Here is a 15,424-nt window from a genome sequence, read left to right as displayed (position 1 = left end):
GAATGGGTCATGAGTATGACCATTTCTTGAGTGAGAGAGAGAATTTACATAAGAATCATTAGAATTTAAACATAAATGAAAATTAACTTCAATAGCATTTATTAAATTATGTAACTCTTCACTACTATTCAAACTTCAATAGCATTTAAAAAAAACCATACCAATTAAACTTCTCAAGCTTGAGAGGGGTTGAGAAGAGAGAAACATTGAGAAATTATAGAAAGATGAATATTCACTAATTACCTTACAACTTGCTTGATTCTTTGTTCACGGTAGAGGCCCCCAACCAATCAATTGGTTAAGTATGTTGATGGAGCCACTAATGGGAATTGAAGAAAGAGGGAAGCTCCAAAAACTAGTGAATTATTAAATGAATTCACAGTTTCTGGCTTAGGTGGAGTAGAGTAACGATGCATAAACACTATATATTTTTCAACAAGGGGGAGGCTTCTATTTATAGGAAAAATTGAGCTCCTAACCAAACAAACTGATTCTAGAATTTTCTAAATCAGTTTGGTCAATATTTGACCATTTTTAGGTCAGTTAAGCTAACTTTTTGGAACTAGACTTGAATGAGGAGAGAGGAGAGATGAAATATCTCAATTTTTATGAGTTTAAAACTCATTCAAGCATGTGAAATATGCACCTCCTTTAAAGAACTCCCCTTCCTTACATATGTGTCATAATGGAATCATTTTAATATTGCTCATAGTTTTTTTACTAATAAACCTTGTACATTTTCAACTCTTCATCTTATGTGAGCATTTAAGGGACTCCCCTTCCTTACATATGTGTCATAATAAAATCATTATACCCAAAATATCTCATATTTTTAATATTGCACATAGTTTTTTACTAATAAACCTTGTACATTTTCAACTCTTCACCTCATGTGAGCATTTACTCATTTTTGGGTATTTTCTTTTTTACAAGTTGGATTTATCTCCTCCCTACACATGGATTGATGCTATTGGTCCATAGGAACCTTAATTGGACCATAGTCTAAAGATTTCTGAAAATCTAGACCCTTAGGCTAAGGTTCTTTATACCTATTTTCAATTAATTCTAATTGCACATTGGAAAATTCTTTTTTAATTTCTGTTTCAGGGGAACTCATCTGAATTAGAAGAGATATTTTTCTATCCAAAAATATTCAAAATCTAAATATTCTCTCTCTAGAATATTTTTCTCTCTCTAGGCTAAAACAGATAGAAACAAGGTCTTTATATTTCTGAAGAGGGATTGATTACAGGGAAAGATACTAGACATCAAAAAGGGGGTGGGGGAGGAATCTTACACTCTGTGCTGACATAAACAAGGTCAAGGTCTCCTGCCAAGACCTTCTCTCTGACGAAGTGGTAGTGGACCTTTATGTGCTTCGTACGAGCATGAAAGACTGGGTTCCTGGCCAACTGTATACTGCTAATGTTGTCACAGAAAATGACAACTTGTCTATCCACTGATAGACCCAAATCTGCAAGTAGCTTTCTCAACCAAGCTACCTCACACGCTGCCATAGCAGCTCCTCTGTACTCGGCCTCCGTACTCGATAGAGCAACCGTAGGTTGCTTCTTGCTGCTCCAAGTCACAGCAGCACTCCCCAAAGAAAACATGAATCCACTGGTAGATCTTCTGTCTGAGATACTACCAGCCCAATCAGCATCTGTGTACCCATGTACACATATCTCTATCCCAGTCTCATAGAATAGTCCACAGTGTAAAGTAGACTTCACATACCTCAGTATGCGTCTCACTGCATCCAAATGCGGTTTCCGTGGAACCTGCATAAACTGACTCACCAACCCAACAGCATAGCTCAAATCTGGTCTGGTGATCGTCATGTAGATCAAACTTCCTACTATGCGTCTGTACATAGTAGGATCCTCCAAGATCTCTCTTGAATCTGCACTCAACTTGCCATTCTGATCCAATGGCACAGAAATAGGCTTACAGCCTGTCATACCATACTTGGACAACATGTCCAAGCCATACTGTCTCTGCAGTAATCCAATACCATGTGGTGACCTAATCACCTCAATGCCCAAGAAATATCTGAGCTCCCCCAGATCCTTCATCTCGAACTTCTGTCTAAGCAGGATCTTTACATCAAAGATCTCTACATCATGGTCCCCCGTAATGATCAAGTCATCTACATAGATGACAACAAGCACAACTCCTCTATCACCATGTCTCACATACAGCGAGAAATCTGCATTGGCTACATGAAAGCCAATAGTGACAAGATATTCAGAAATCTTGTCAGACCATGCTCTTGGTGCTTGCTTTAAGCCATACAAGGCTTTCTTCAACCTGCAAACATGCTCGGGGTGACCCTCATCCTCATAACCAGGTGGCTGCAACATATACACCTCTTCTTGCAAATCCCCATGCAAGAATGCATTCTTTACATCCATCTGATGTAAAGACCATTGCTTTGACGCAGCCACTGCTATCACAACTCTCACCGTTGCCATCTTGGCAACTGGGCTGAAAGTTTCCTCATAATCAATCCCATATGTCTGCGCATATCCTTTGGCTACCAATCTAGCCTTGTACCTGTTTATGCTTCCATCACTGTTATGTTTAACTTTGTACACCCACTTGCATCCAATGGCTTTCTTGCCTTCAGGCAATTGCACTAAGTCCCAAGTTTCATTTCCATATAGTGCATCCATCTCCTCATCCATAGCTTTCTCCCAACACACATTTCCAACAGCCTCATCAATGCATGTGGGCTCAACAAACTGCACAACCTTTGCCATATATGCATAGTGATGTGCCACATAACCATCATATGTAAATCTCTGCACAGGGTTCTTCACTCTCCCTGATCTTCGCAGCTTTTCATTCATGGCTTCCATAGCCTTCTTTACACCAGGTGTTCTCATAGCTGGGATCCCAAGCTCCTCATCAAGGCTCATATCTGAGCCACTAGACTCTCCATCAACATGAGAATGCCCTGCAGAAATGTCAGGCATACCAAGGGGCTCAACCACTTTCTCTTTTCCTTTACGTGATGTACTAATCACATTTGCAGGGCTGGTATTATGACGCAGCCTGCCACTCCATGGTCTATCAACAGACCCACTAGATGAGGACTCTCCTGGTCCACTCAAAGACTGTGATTGCTGACCTGCATTCTGTGCAACCACACTTCCACTCACATCAGCCCCAACAGCTTCTTTTTCAGCAGCATACCAGCTGCTCATCTCATCAAAGACAACATCCCTGCTTACCCTCAACTCACGTGTAGCAGGGTTATAACACCTGTATCCCTTTTGCTCAAGGGAGTATCCAATAAACACACATTTTTCAGCTTTTGGATCCAGCTTAGTTCTCAGCTCATCTGGCACATGCACATATGCAATGCATCCAAAGACTTTCAGATGAGATAAATCTGGTTTTCTGCCAGTAAACCTCTCCTCTGGAGTTACATCATGTATGGCTGCAGTTGGAGTCCTGTTCATGATGTATACTGCTGTAGAAACAGTCTCAGCCCAATAGCAATGCGGCATATTCTTCTCCTCCATCAATGCTCGCGCAATCTCAGCAATGTGCCTGTTTTTCCGCTCAGCAACTCCATTTTGCTGTGGAGTATATCTGCATGTGAACTGTCTCCGAATACCATTCTTCTTCAAGAATTCAGAGAACTCATTGGAGAAGTACTCTCCCCCTCCATCTGACCTTAGGCACTTTACATATTTCCCTGTTTGCTTTTCAACCAAAACTCTGAAATTCTGAAAGTGAGTGAACACCTCACTCTTCTCCTTCATGAAATATACCAACACTTTTCTTGTGTGGTCATCAATGAAAGTGACATAGTACCTGCAGCCTCCCATAGACACGGTCTTCGTAGGACCCCATACATCTGAATGCACAACATCTAGTGCATTTCTGCTCACATATCTGTTACGCGGAAACACATGCTTTGTTTGCTTCCCAAATTGGCATGCTTCACATATTTTCTGCATACCTTCCACTTTAAATTTTGGCAACCCTGTCACAATTCCTTTTGTGTGCATAGACTTCAATCTCTGCACATTTACATGTCCAATTCTTTTATGCCATATGTCTGTGTCTGCAACAACTCCTGAACCATTTGCAAACATCGCAGCACTCATTTCAGGCATGTCTACATCCAACGTAAACATTCTGCCCAATCTGTTGCCTTTTGCAACCAACCTGCACTTGTCTTTGAAATCTTCAACATAACACCCATCTGGGTTAAACCGAACCTGCAAACCCTGCTCAATCATCTGGCCAACTGAAACCAAATTCTTTGTTATGTTCGGTTAATGAAGTACATCTGCAAGGTACTTCACTTTGCCATCCTGCATAGACAATGGCACATCTCCAATGTGGGCAATTGGATGAGCAGTGTCATCCCCTGTTTCCACAAAACCTGGTCTTTCCGGGTTTTTCATCTCCTTGAACCACTCCCCATGACTCGTCATGTGGTTCGAAGCGCCTGAATCCACATACCATACATTATCTTTTTGTGCTGCATCAACATTTTCAGACATGGCATTCACAACATGCTGCATAACAAACAACCTTTCATTGTCCTCATTATTTCTGCTTGAGGATGCATAGTTGTTTTGCTGCACTTTCCCATTTTGCATGTCAGCCTGCTTCTTATAACATTCTGCCTGCACATGTCCAGTCTTACCACAATAATAACATTCACGTGCATCATTGTACTGCCTTTGCCAATTTCCACGTCCTCTTTGACTCCCCCTGCCTCTGAATCTGCCTCTTCCACCTGCGTGTTGTTGTTGTTGTTGATTCTGGGACTGTTGTTGTTGCTGCTGCTGCTGCTGGCCATAATTCTGATTACCTGTTCGGCCACCTCCTTGACCGCGTCCACGGCCTCCTCTACCTCGTCCTCTTCCTGAACTCGTGTAGAAGGCCTGTTGCTCTGAACTGTTTTTGCTTTGTGAAGACTGTTGGTCTTCACCCAAGTTCTTCTCTTCGATAATCAGCATAGACACCAAATCTGTAAAGTTGCGAATGTTTTCCCGAGTCTGAATAGACGTCTTGAACGCCTTGTATTGTGGCCCGAGACCACGTAGACAGACTTCCACCTTGTCATCATCATCTACTGACACACCAATAGATGCAAGGGATTCCACAATACCCTTTATCTTCAACGCATAGTCATTCACAGACATGCTCTTTTTCTCCACAGTATGAAGTTCATTCTTCAACTGTATCTTACGTGCCTTGGTATTTGTTTCATAAAGCTTTACCAAGGTGTCCCACACCTCCTTGGGGGACTTGGCATCCTGAATGTGCCCAATCATGGTGTCCTGTATACTAATGGATAGCCAATACATAACCTTCCTGGCTCCTTGGTTCCAGTCTTTAAACTCTTTCACATCTGCAGCAGTAGGATTTATGTCCGGTATCTCCGGTGCCTCTTCATGTTCACCTTCTATGTAGTCCCAATAGCCTTTTCCCATCAAGAAATTAGTCAACCTGAACCTCCAAGCATGGAAGTTATTCTTATCCAGCTTCTCAGCCACAATCTGTGTTATGCCATCATTAGACATCGTGCCAAACACACAATTTTACCAGAAACTGCACTCTGGTTTTTCCTGCACAAATGCTGTATTTTCTGCACAGCGGTACTGTAGTCCACTCAAATGTCACAACCAGTGACCTCAATGTGCATACATACACCCAATGGCAACTGTAGACCTCTTTGTAGCACCCACAGTGTCTGCACAGTCAATCTGTCTTCCTGCAGTTCTTAAAACAGAGTTCTTCAGAGAATCGATGACTTACCCGCAGTGCTCGAAATCGCCTGCTTTCTGAAAAACGGAGGTCCAGACGCGCCCGAAACGCGTTTTCGGCCCGAAAATTCAGTCCGAAGGACCAATCCGAAGGACTGTATAGTTGCCCTGTAGCTTTACTCCCGCGAAGAAAGCTCCTCAATCAGAGATCGTTTGCCGGTGCCTCCCGTAGAGCTCCTGACAAGGGTGTAGTCACCAACACAATAGGGAAGAGTAGTTGAAGCTCTTACCCTCGTACCGCTTCCTGTGGTTCTCTTGCTTGCAGCTCTCCCTTAGCGCGAACCATGCTCTGATACCATGAAAAGATGCAGGGGGGAAGACAGCTTGAGCTCTTGCAAGCACACACACACACTCACAAAACCCTAATAGAGAACACAAGGTGAGAGGCTGAAAATCTTCTTCTTCTCTACTCAACACTCAACACACCATATACAAGAATAAGAGTACACATAATATGAAAGGTACTCAACCAATACATACACGGGTTCTCTATGGTGTGAACCCGACTAAATGAGCTGGCGCTATAACTATGCCAGTCTCTAGAATGGCTGTCACACAGCCTGTCATCCCACTGGCCGCATATCTCCCATGATCTCACCAACCATGCCAGTGGTGTAAGTGCGGGGCCTATCCCCCAGGCGGGTTATCAGTGTCCACCGCCTCACTAGAGCTCGATATCTCAACATTTGGCACACACAAAAATTTTTGTGTTTTCTGTATTTGTACATTAGTGTAATTAATGGGAGTTAATTACACTTAATCGTATTCCTAATTTGGGACATGTTGATTGGCCGGCCACATTTATTGCATATAGGCTATTAAGCCACTTACCAAAATGTCCAAAAGTCTGTTTTGTGTGTCTGGATGCATTTAATGTGTGTTGGCCCTAAGTCAAAGATTCTAGGAAAACCCCTTTTCAGTGAAACCTTAAAATAAAACCCTAAACATAAACAAAAAAAGTGAAAAGAAAAAAGTAAAAAGATAAAAAAGATAAAAAATAAAAAGTGAAAAGGTAAGAGGGGAAAGGTAAAAGTTCCGAGGGGAAAAGAAAATGAGTACATAATTTTTTTGGAAAGTGATCGCACCAACTTTCCTAGTATATGTTTTGGGCTATTGATCACATTGGCGCAACTTGTGTGACACCCAAAAAATTTACAGTTAAGGAGCCCCCTACTATGGGAGCTAGTGCCTGTAGTGCTTGACTCACGCGAAAAAAAACACACTATTTCTGGTGCCAAATAGGTTAAGAAACACAAATGACATGTTTCGAAAAAACTTTGGCCAATCCAAAATTTTTATGAAAAAAATGATTTATAAAAATTAAAAAAAAAACCAACTTATCTAGGGCATCTATAGGAAGTTCCTACATCCTATAATCACATACACCTACGATCTGGGCATAAATTAGTGGCTGATATAAATGATAGTGCATCTATTGAGCTAGATATGTACCAGCGTACACTGGGCTGAGGACCTTTGTGGGAACACAGTTTAGCATTGTACAAGGACCTGTACTAGGAACTAGTGATACATCATCATATTTCTTCTCAACCAAAGGATCCCCAGTCCCAAGAAGTAAAAACCCTAACCAGGTCTCACCAATCAAGCCAACTACCAGTCTTTGGTGGGAACACAGTTTAGCATTGTACAAGGACCTGTACTAGAGGGACCAGTGATACATCATCATATTTCAACTCAACCAAAGGATCCCCAGTCCCAAGAAGTAAAAACCCTAACCAGGTCTCACCAATCAAGCCAACTACCAGTCTTTTTGGTAGTGTAGCTAGCTACCTCAGAGGTCCGGTCTTAACCGCTACCTCTCTGAGCCAAACCTTACGACTTATAAACCATATGATGAAGGAGTTGAGGTTAAATCTAGAGAGACACTTGGTCTAATCTCATCGTTCTAAGGAGGGAGAGTTCATGTTGATATCCATGTCCATACATCTCCTATTACACTTGGTACAACTATGACCTTTGAACCACCCCCTGCATAAGTGCTTATGCCCGATGGTAGGACATCAGAAGAAGTGCAGGCGGTAGAGACACTTATCCAAGTTGCTAGAGCAAAGGAAGAAGAGACTTTGGAATTGGCACAACAATGATTAGCATCCCGATACACCCAAAACGAGTCCCAAAGCAACATTGTGTAGGTAGTGCTCGATAGGCGCGATACAAGAAATAACATTGTGTCTACCTCAGGGAAAGAGTTAGGCTTGCAAATCATCGATCAACATCTGCTCATCACAAATGATTGGGAGCATGATGCACCCAAAATTATGGTGCTGGTTGGGAAGGGATTGTCCAAGCCATATCTAGGGCCACAGTAGAGGAGGAACGATATTTAGGATCTCTTTGATTGTATATATAGAGTCATTGAACATTGAAGGATCCTAAGACCCATGGCACAAGTTGGACATCCCAAAGCAATAACTCCCACAATGAGAGAAATGGTAACACCTTCTATGAGCCCGAGAACCAGATCCTACTTTTGTAGTATCACCTGGCTATACCACAGATCAACCCACATCTTTTAACCCACAAGGCCATGCTGTAGGGACTCAAGCACAGACTAGCGCAAGCTTCACCTTAGTAGATCCTAGAGCTACCCCCGCCCAAGACAATACTAGTACATTGCCTCATCCAGTGGATAACAGCACATCAAATATGACACCTATGAAGACTCATGCAAAATTGCCTCTAAGCCACATGCCCACAGTTCACAGTAGCCAACACCACATCACACATGGAGCCCCCTGCATGCTTTGGCATATCTGGTATTACCATTCCTAGAGGGGTTGAAGAGCAGTTCTCTCTACCGTGCAATATAGTGCTCATAGAGTACTATCGATCAACAAATGTGTTGAGAAACACAATGTCAATCCGAGGACTCGACCCTATTAGTGCATGAAGGCTTATCCCTTGCGGGAGAGCTCACATACACGAACCACCACTTGACGATTCAACCATTCAACACCTCAATCAATCTCTCAATCCATTAAACCCACTACACTAATCAAGAGAACAAGCAATGCATGGCAATCTCTTAATCCCATTCAAACATTGATTAAATCCTAGCGTTCCCTAATGCCAGCAAATCCATAAGCGTGCATCTACTAGCCCACAAGCTTAAGCAAGCATAGAATGTAACATTCACAAACCCACAAGCTCATAGAGAGAGTCTACATGAATAACTCATTGCCAAACAATGAAGTGGGCAAGAGCTTCCATCAATGGAGACTACACACACACACACTACAAGCATGCAGCATACACAAGAGAAAGAAAGAAGCATTCAACTAATCATAGATTAATCTACTTCAATGATGCTAAAACAGATTTTAAGAGAATGAAGTGGGGCTATACTCATTGGATCTTGATGCTCATTAGAGTATAATAGAGAGAGTTAGAGAGTTGCCATAGCTTGAGAGCTCAAGAGCTTCACTCAATAGCTTATGAAAATGGCCAAAAACGTCCCCTTTCTTTAGCTAACATCTCTTTTATAGAGATGTCACTAACCCTAACCCTAGGCCTCTTTCACACATGGGCGGACAACCCCATAGGTGAGCCTTGCTTAATACACTTAGAACTCTCATTTAGAACCCACATTGGCCTAAAACGATTTACATTGCACTTTGGTACAAAAATATGGAAAAATTATGTACGTCTTACATTCCCCCCTTCCTAAATCACGCACGTCTTCGGGCGCGGTAGAAACAAAAGCTGTAAAAAACAATGGAAGACAAGTAGAGCCTTTTATTGAAAAAAAAAACAGCAATGACAATCTCACACGTGAGCATGCAAGTGAAAGGCCGATTAGAGTTTTAAAGAGTGCTAAAAGAAGCGAGTAAAGACTAGTCAAAGTGAGACTAAGTGGTAGATAGTGCTATGCAAAGGCAAGTGTGCTTGTACACCGTAGGTTATGACCGCAGTCTCAATGTCCTACAAGTGTTTAAGTTATTCCTAAGTGATAACCCTACTCCTAAATATAAGTTATGGTGATTGGACATGTCTTCTTTTTTTTTCTTTTTTCTTTTTTTCTTTTTTTGTGTGTAAAGAGCAGAAGATCAAAGAGAATTATTATTTTTAGCTTGATAAAGAGGAAGGTTCCATCCCAATGACACCCAAGCAATGGCCAAGAGACCTCCGCCAAGAGAATCTAAAGGCTGCTAAGTATCTCAAGGGTGATAGACCCTTTTCTGTCTTTTTGACATAAGGAGTACCCCATGGAGATGAGGGCATCAGTCTGGAGGGCCCATAATGTACCCAAGAGTCCTACCAGCATCTATCAAGGCGATAGAGTCCTTGTAGGTCTTCTTCTTAATCTTTTAGACGTCAGTGTTCACCCCATGGAAACCAAGGCATCGGTCCTAAGGTGTTAAAACAACCCAAGGTCCTACCAAGCATTCCACATGGCCGTAGACATGTCATGTCTCAAGTCACTTCTATATATTTTTTAGGGCATGTGTTTCGTGAATTTTTGTTTATCATAGCACCTAGCCCATACCTAAGAGGTATCTACCACTGGGGATAACTAATATACTTCTAGAGCATAAGAACTTGGCATACTCCGTTGGTATATGTCTTACACCGTCTTCAAATAGAAATACCTTCTACTAAGTCCTCTAAGAATCTAGAAATCACTCGCCACATAGTAACAACTAATTTAAAACTTAAACCAGCCAACTATTTGTGAGCATGCAAACAATATATGCAAAAGTGAAAAGCACATAAAGAACAAAAGTTTATGATTTGAATACACCTATTGTAGTGCTCGTTGATGTGGCGCATTTGTCTTGATGCATTGCTGATGTGCAGATTGCTTCTTTTGCTCTTTGTAGGCATTGCATGTCTCCCCCCTTCCTAATTGGTGTGCATGGTAGGTGGACTATTGGGGCATGTTTGTATGCTCTTGTTTAGCTGAAATCTCTGCAAAATATCTTATTAACAAACAAGAAAAGAAAAGAAAAGAATAAAATTTGTTATTGGTGCCAATCATCGAATATAGCCGAGGGAAAAAACCTAGTGGGAGAAAAGTGCCTTGGCTTGTTGATCTTATTGTGGAGTTGATGAGCTTATCCTTGCACTGGCGGTGGATCCGTGTCCACTTCTGCTAGAACGATTGTATCAATCACTTCAAGATGCAAGGACAACCCTATACAAAAGCCGGCCTCTGGAGAAGGTGGTAGAGGAAGGAGTGCTTCCTCGCTAAAATATGGCATTGGTTCTATGGGAAGGTTAAGCAAACAATTCCAATTTTGGAATTGCTCAATATAGGTACTCATAGTGATCCAAAATTGACATGTTGAGGTTGGGGGAAGAAGGGCTTGCAAGATAGGTGGTTGCAAGTCATTTATGCATGTATCCCTCCAGTGTTGTTCTTGAACTTCCTCAGGTAATCTACATTGATTTGGTCCTCGGTTTGGTACTCTCACATCAAGAAGGTTATGGCGTTGGGGTGTAATTCCCACAACTTGTTTCATTAAGCCCGTGCCATATCATCGAAAATAAGAGTGGCATAGCCAACAAATGTGTGAAGCCTCCCCTAATACGAGTCGTGCACACTCTTGACAATGTGAAAATGGATGATGCTGTTGATAGAATAAAGTGACAAAGTGATGCCCACAGCAAATTTCACTTAAGGGAGCATAAAAGTACCTAGAATGAGTTTGAAAACGAGGAGCACTATAACCCCCGCGATGTTCAGGTTGAGTACTATCAGGGTCAATGCATGGTGGACATGTATCTCGCCAAGTATCCATCAGGAGGTATCTGGGCATAGAACAATGAAGTTTAGAAACTTCAAACTTTATACACTCAAATCCATCATTACAATCCCTATAAAAAATAATGTAGTTAAGATCATCTCAAAAAGAACAAAATCCTCTAAAGGCAGAAGGAACCACATTAGTAAAAGTGAGACTATTCAAACACTGATCTACCAAAGAGCTTCAATTGTAGTATTAATGCCTTACCTTTGGTTTTGGGTATGTCCTTCTTAAGAGGTGGGAAGGATAGAAATTGTCAAGGAATTTGAGCAAGATAAGAGGATTTAGGTAGTGAAGTGCTAGAATCTATGCTCAAAGGAGACTCGTGTAAAGTTGGATTTGTCTTAGGTACACAAGCTGATGGTGGAAGTGTGTAACAAGAAAAAGTTGGGACAAATGGTGATTCAATACATGTTTGGGGAAGGTCAACACAAGGAGATTTGTAGGTGCTATCACAACCACCTATTCTATCTTAAAGAGGTTGTGTTAATTTCCTTTGCACCCACTGATATGAAAAACCAAGAGTGGCTTTTGGAATCTTATTTGATACACTCTTTTGGCTCTAGCAAACCATAGTATTTGGGAAGCCAAAGTGCTGTTGTATCCTCATAATAGCCTTGTGCTTTAAGAACATGCTTTGGGACCCAAAAATGAGTAACAATTTGAGGCTTAGGCTTGGAAAAGATATTCTTTTTAGAAGGTTTAGCAACTAGGCTAGATGCTACAAGTTTGTACGCATCTTTGGGTAGCCAAATTGATAATTCCTTCTTGCCTGGCCTTCTTTGAGCAGTGACTAGAGTAGTTGGAACATGCCATCCATGGCCCTCACTTGAGGACTCATCGATTATCCACATCATTTGTCTTGGAGCTTGAAGAGCAGATGTTGAAAGTGGGTTGTGTAAGGTAGAACTACCACCCTTTTGACATGATAAAACTCGTGGAGCAGCAGATCCCAAAATGCAATCAGAATCAATTTGCAATTTGTATTGTCTATTCTTCCAATCTAATGAACAATTGGTAGCACTTAACCATGATCGACCAAGAACAACCTCTACCACTGCCTTCGACTTACTAGCCACAAAAAAGGGAACTGACATCTGGTGACCCTGAATGGACATCATAATGACACATTTTTCCTCTATAGGGTTATCTTCACCTGAGAAGCTTCGTAAGTCAATAGGAATATGCACAAGTGTTGGTTGTCCCAAGGCTACCCATGTGTCAAATGAGAGAACATTATAATCTGCACCAGAGTTAATTAAGGCAGAGACAAAGTAGGTAGTCTCATGAAGATGAAGACACACATGAATATTGAAAGGATCGACATATTGTTCATCAGTAGCCAACTGTAAGGTCAACACAGAGGCCTTGCGACGCTCCTTGGCTTTAGCAACTCTAGCTTTAGCTTCTTCTTAAGCCTGACGCTTAAGTAGGTCATGTGCGTCTTTCCGTGTGTGGGCAGCATGCATTTGTTGAAGCATGGCTTCAGTTAATGGTTCATTGTATTTCTTGAGACGACTTCCATTAATGAAGTTGGCATTTGCTCACCTTCTAGTGTCTCTAAATGCACTACACCACTTGGAGTAACCTCATTAATCACAAATGGTCCTAGGCCATGTTTCTTGAGCTTTCGCTTATGCTTCTTAAGTGTGTACAAGAGCACAAGGTCCCCTTTTTTGAATCAGCCACAGTTGTTACATTTCGATCATACCATTTCTTTTGTCTCCTCTTCCCGGCATACATCCCCATTACCGCCAATAAGCGGGTCTCATCAAACTTTTCCAATTCATCAATGCGTTGAGAAAGCTCATGACTAGTCCAGTCCAATTGTTTAGCAACTCGTAGAGTAGGTACAAGAAATTCAATGGGAAGAATTGCATCCAGCCAAAAAGCAAGATCAAATGGGATTGTGCCCACGGATGTTTTATAGGCTATTCTATATGCCCAAAGAACTGAGTGCAACTATTGCTCCCAATCAGTCCTATGTCCCTCAACAATCTTTGTGAGTGCTATGCAGAGAATCTTGTTAGTACTCTCAGCTTGACCATTGGTCTAGGGATGATAGGGTGCAGAACATTTGTGAATTACCAGAAATTCTTGAAGTAAAAACTCTATGACCTCATTCACAAAGTGCACACCTTGATCACTAACGATTTCAATTGGTAAGCCATAGCGTGTAAACATGTACTCATACAAGAACTTGGTTGTGGTTCTGGCATCATTTTTGACTGTAGCCTTTGCCTCTACCCATTTGGTCAAATAGTCAGTTGCGACTATAATATATTCGGCATGTGTGTGACAAGCTGGAGGTTTAATGGGACTGATAAAATCAATACCCCATTTGGCAAAAGCACATGTGCTTAACATAGGCCGCAATGGCATATTGTCCTTTGTGACGAGAGGTTTGGTCATTTGACAATCGTCACAACGTTTTACATATTCTTCGGCATCCATTTGTAAGGTTGGCCACCAAAGCCCAGACCACCTAATCAACTTAGCTGTGGTATTGCCCGAAAAGTGTCCACCCCCAACACCTACATGTGCATGAGTCAAGATTTTCAAGTAGTCAGCTTCACATACACACATGCACAAGTTGCCATCCTTGCCCCTCTTGTAAAGTTGGCCCTCTATCGGCATATAGTTGGCTGCTTCAACTTTAATAGCATGCTTTTGATATTTAGGAATTGTTCGATCAGTATGACCATGCTGAAGATAGTCCACAATATACTTACTCCAACTTGGTGTAGTTCAAATTTGGAATAATGTGTGACATTATGAATTGGTTGTTGAATTTGGCATGAAGCACAGTTATGAATAAATTTTTCAGCATGCGCCTGCATGGTAGGCCACCATTGCCCATCCTGAGTCATACGTCGCACACAAGTAGTAGCTGATGCATGGATTCCACCAATACCCTCATGTGCCCATTCCAAGATCTCCTCATATTGGTCAGGAGCTGCAACACTCCATCATTACCCTGATGATATAATCTCCCTGAGATTAACTTGAATGGTTGCCATAGGTCCACATTAGGACCCGCTAGTTGTATTTGCCCACTTGTCAAAATTTCTAAGATGGGTTCAGACCATTTAGGAGCTATCTCTACAAGGAAAAGTGTTGAATCTAACATATCATCATACAGGAGCTTCTCCAGAGGTGATTCAAGACAAATGATGTGCCCTAAGATGAGTTGTTCCTTTTCGCTCAGCAATATCAATTTTTTTTGCATCTTCTAGACCATCATATGAAACCCTTGGCATGCTTGGCTTTTGTCGCATGGGCTGTTGAAGAACAATCTTCCGATCTTGAAGAGTGTACTGTGTAAAGTTGGGGGGAAACATTGAGACCTTGTTCTTGTCCACATGAGTCATCACTAATTGAAGACCATGCGGTACTGAGCTCTCTTTTGCAATCTTGCATCAGAGTTTTTTATTCAACCTTTATCTTTGCACTTACGACACTCTCTTTTGAATCTGTTTGAGACTTGAGTTTTTGTTTTTGTCTCTTTGTTTTTTTGCGATTTTTGCTAACAGTTTTTAGCTTTTCTCCTGGTTGGAATCCATCTTATCGTTTTACTTGGTCTTTGATACTATCTTGGTCTTGGACATAGTACAGATATCCATTCTTTCCTGAGAAGTGAGGTGGTGGTCGAGAGTGTTCATTCTTAAACTCCTCGTTTTCTTTTTGTATTCTCTCACGTCGTTCTCTCTCATCTTTTTTACGGATTCTCTGTGGCTCTTACAGCATTTACGTTTGGGTCGGCTTCGAGGGATCTCTACTTGAACCTCCCTTTCTCTCAAGAGTAGACATGCCTTTCCTAACTCTTCCTTGGGGATTATCACATCATCATCAAAATCAGAG

The sequence above is a fragment of the Cibotium barometz genome, chromosome 22, assembly GCF_041138505.1.
Source record: "Cibotium barometz isolate CiBa-2024 chromosome 22, ASM4113850v1, whole genome shotgun sequence".
Classification (NCBI taxonomy): domain Eukaryota; kingdom Viridiplantae; phylum Streptophyta; class Polypodiopsida; order Cyatheales; family Cibotiaceae; genus Cibotium; species Cibotium barometz.
The sequence above is the reverse complement of the archived record's forward strand: the minus strand, read 5'-3'. Positions refer to the sequence as shown.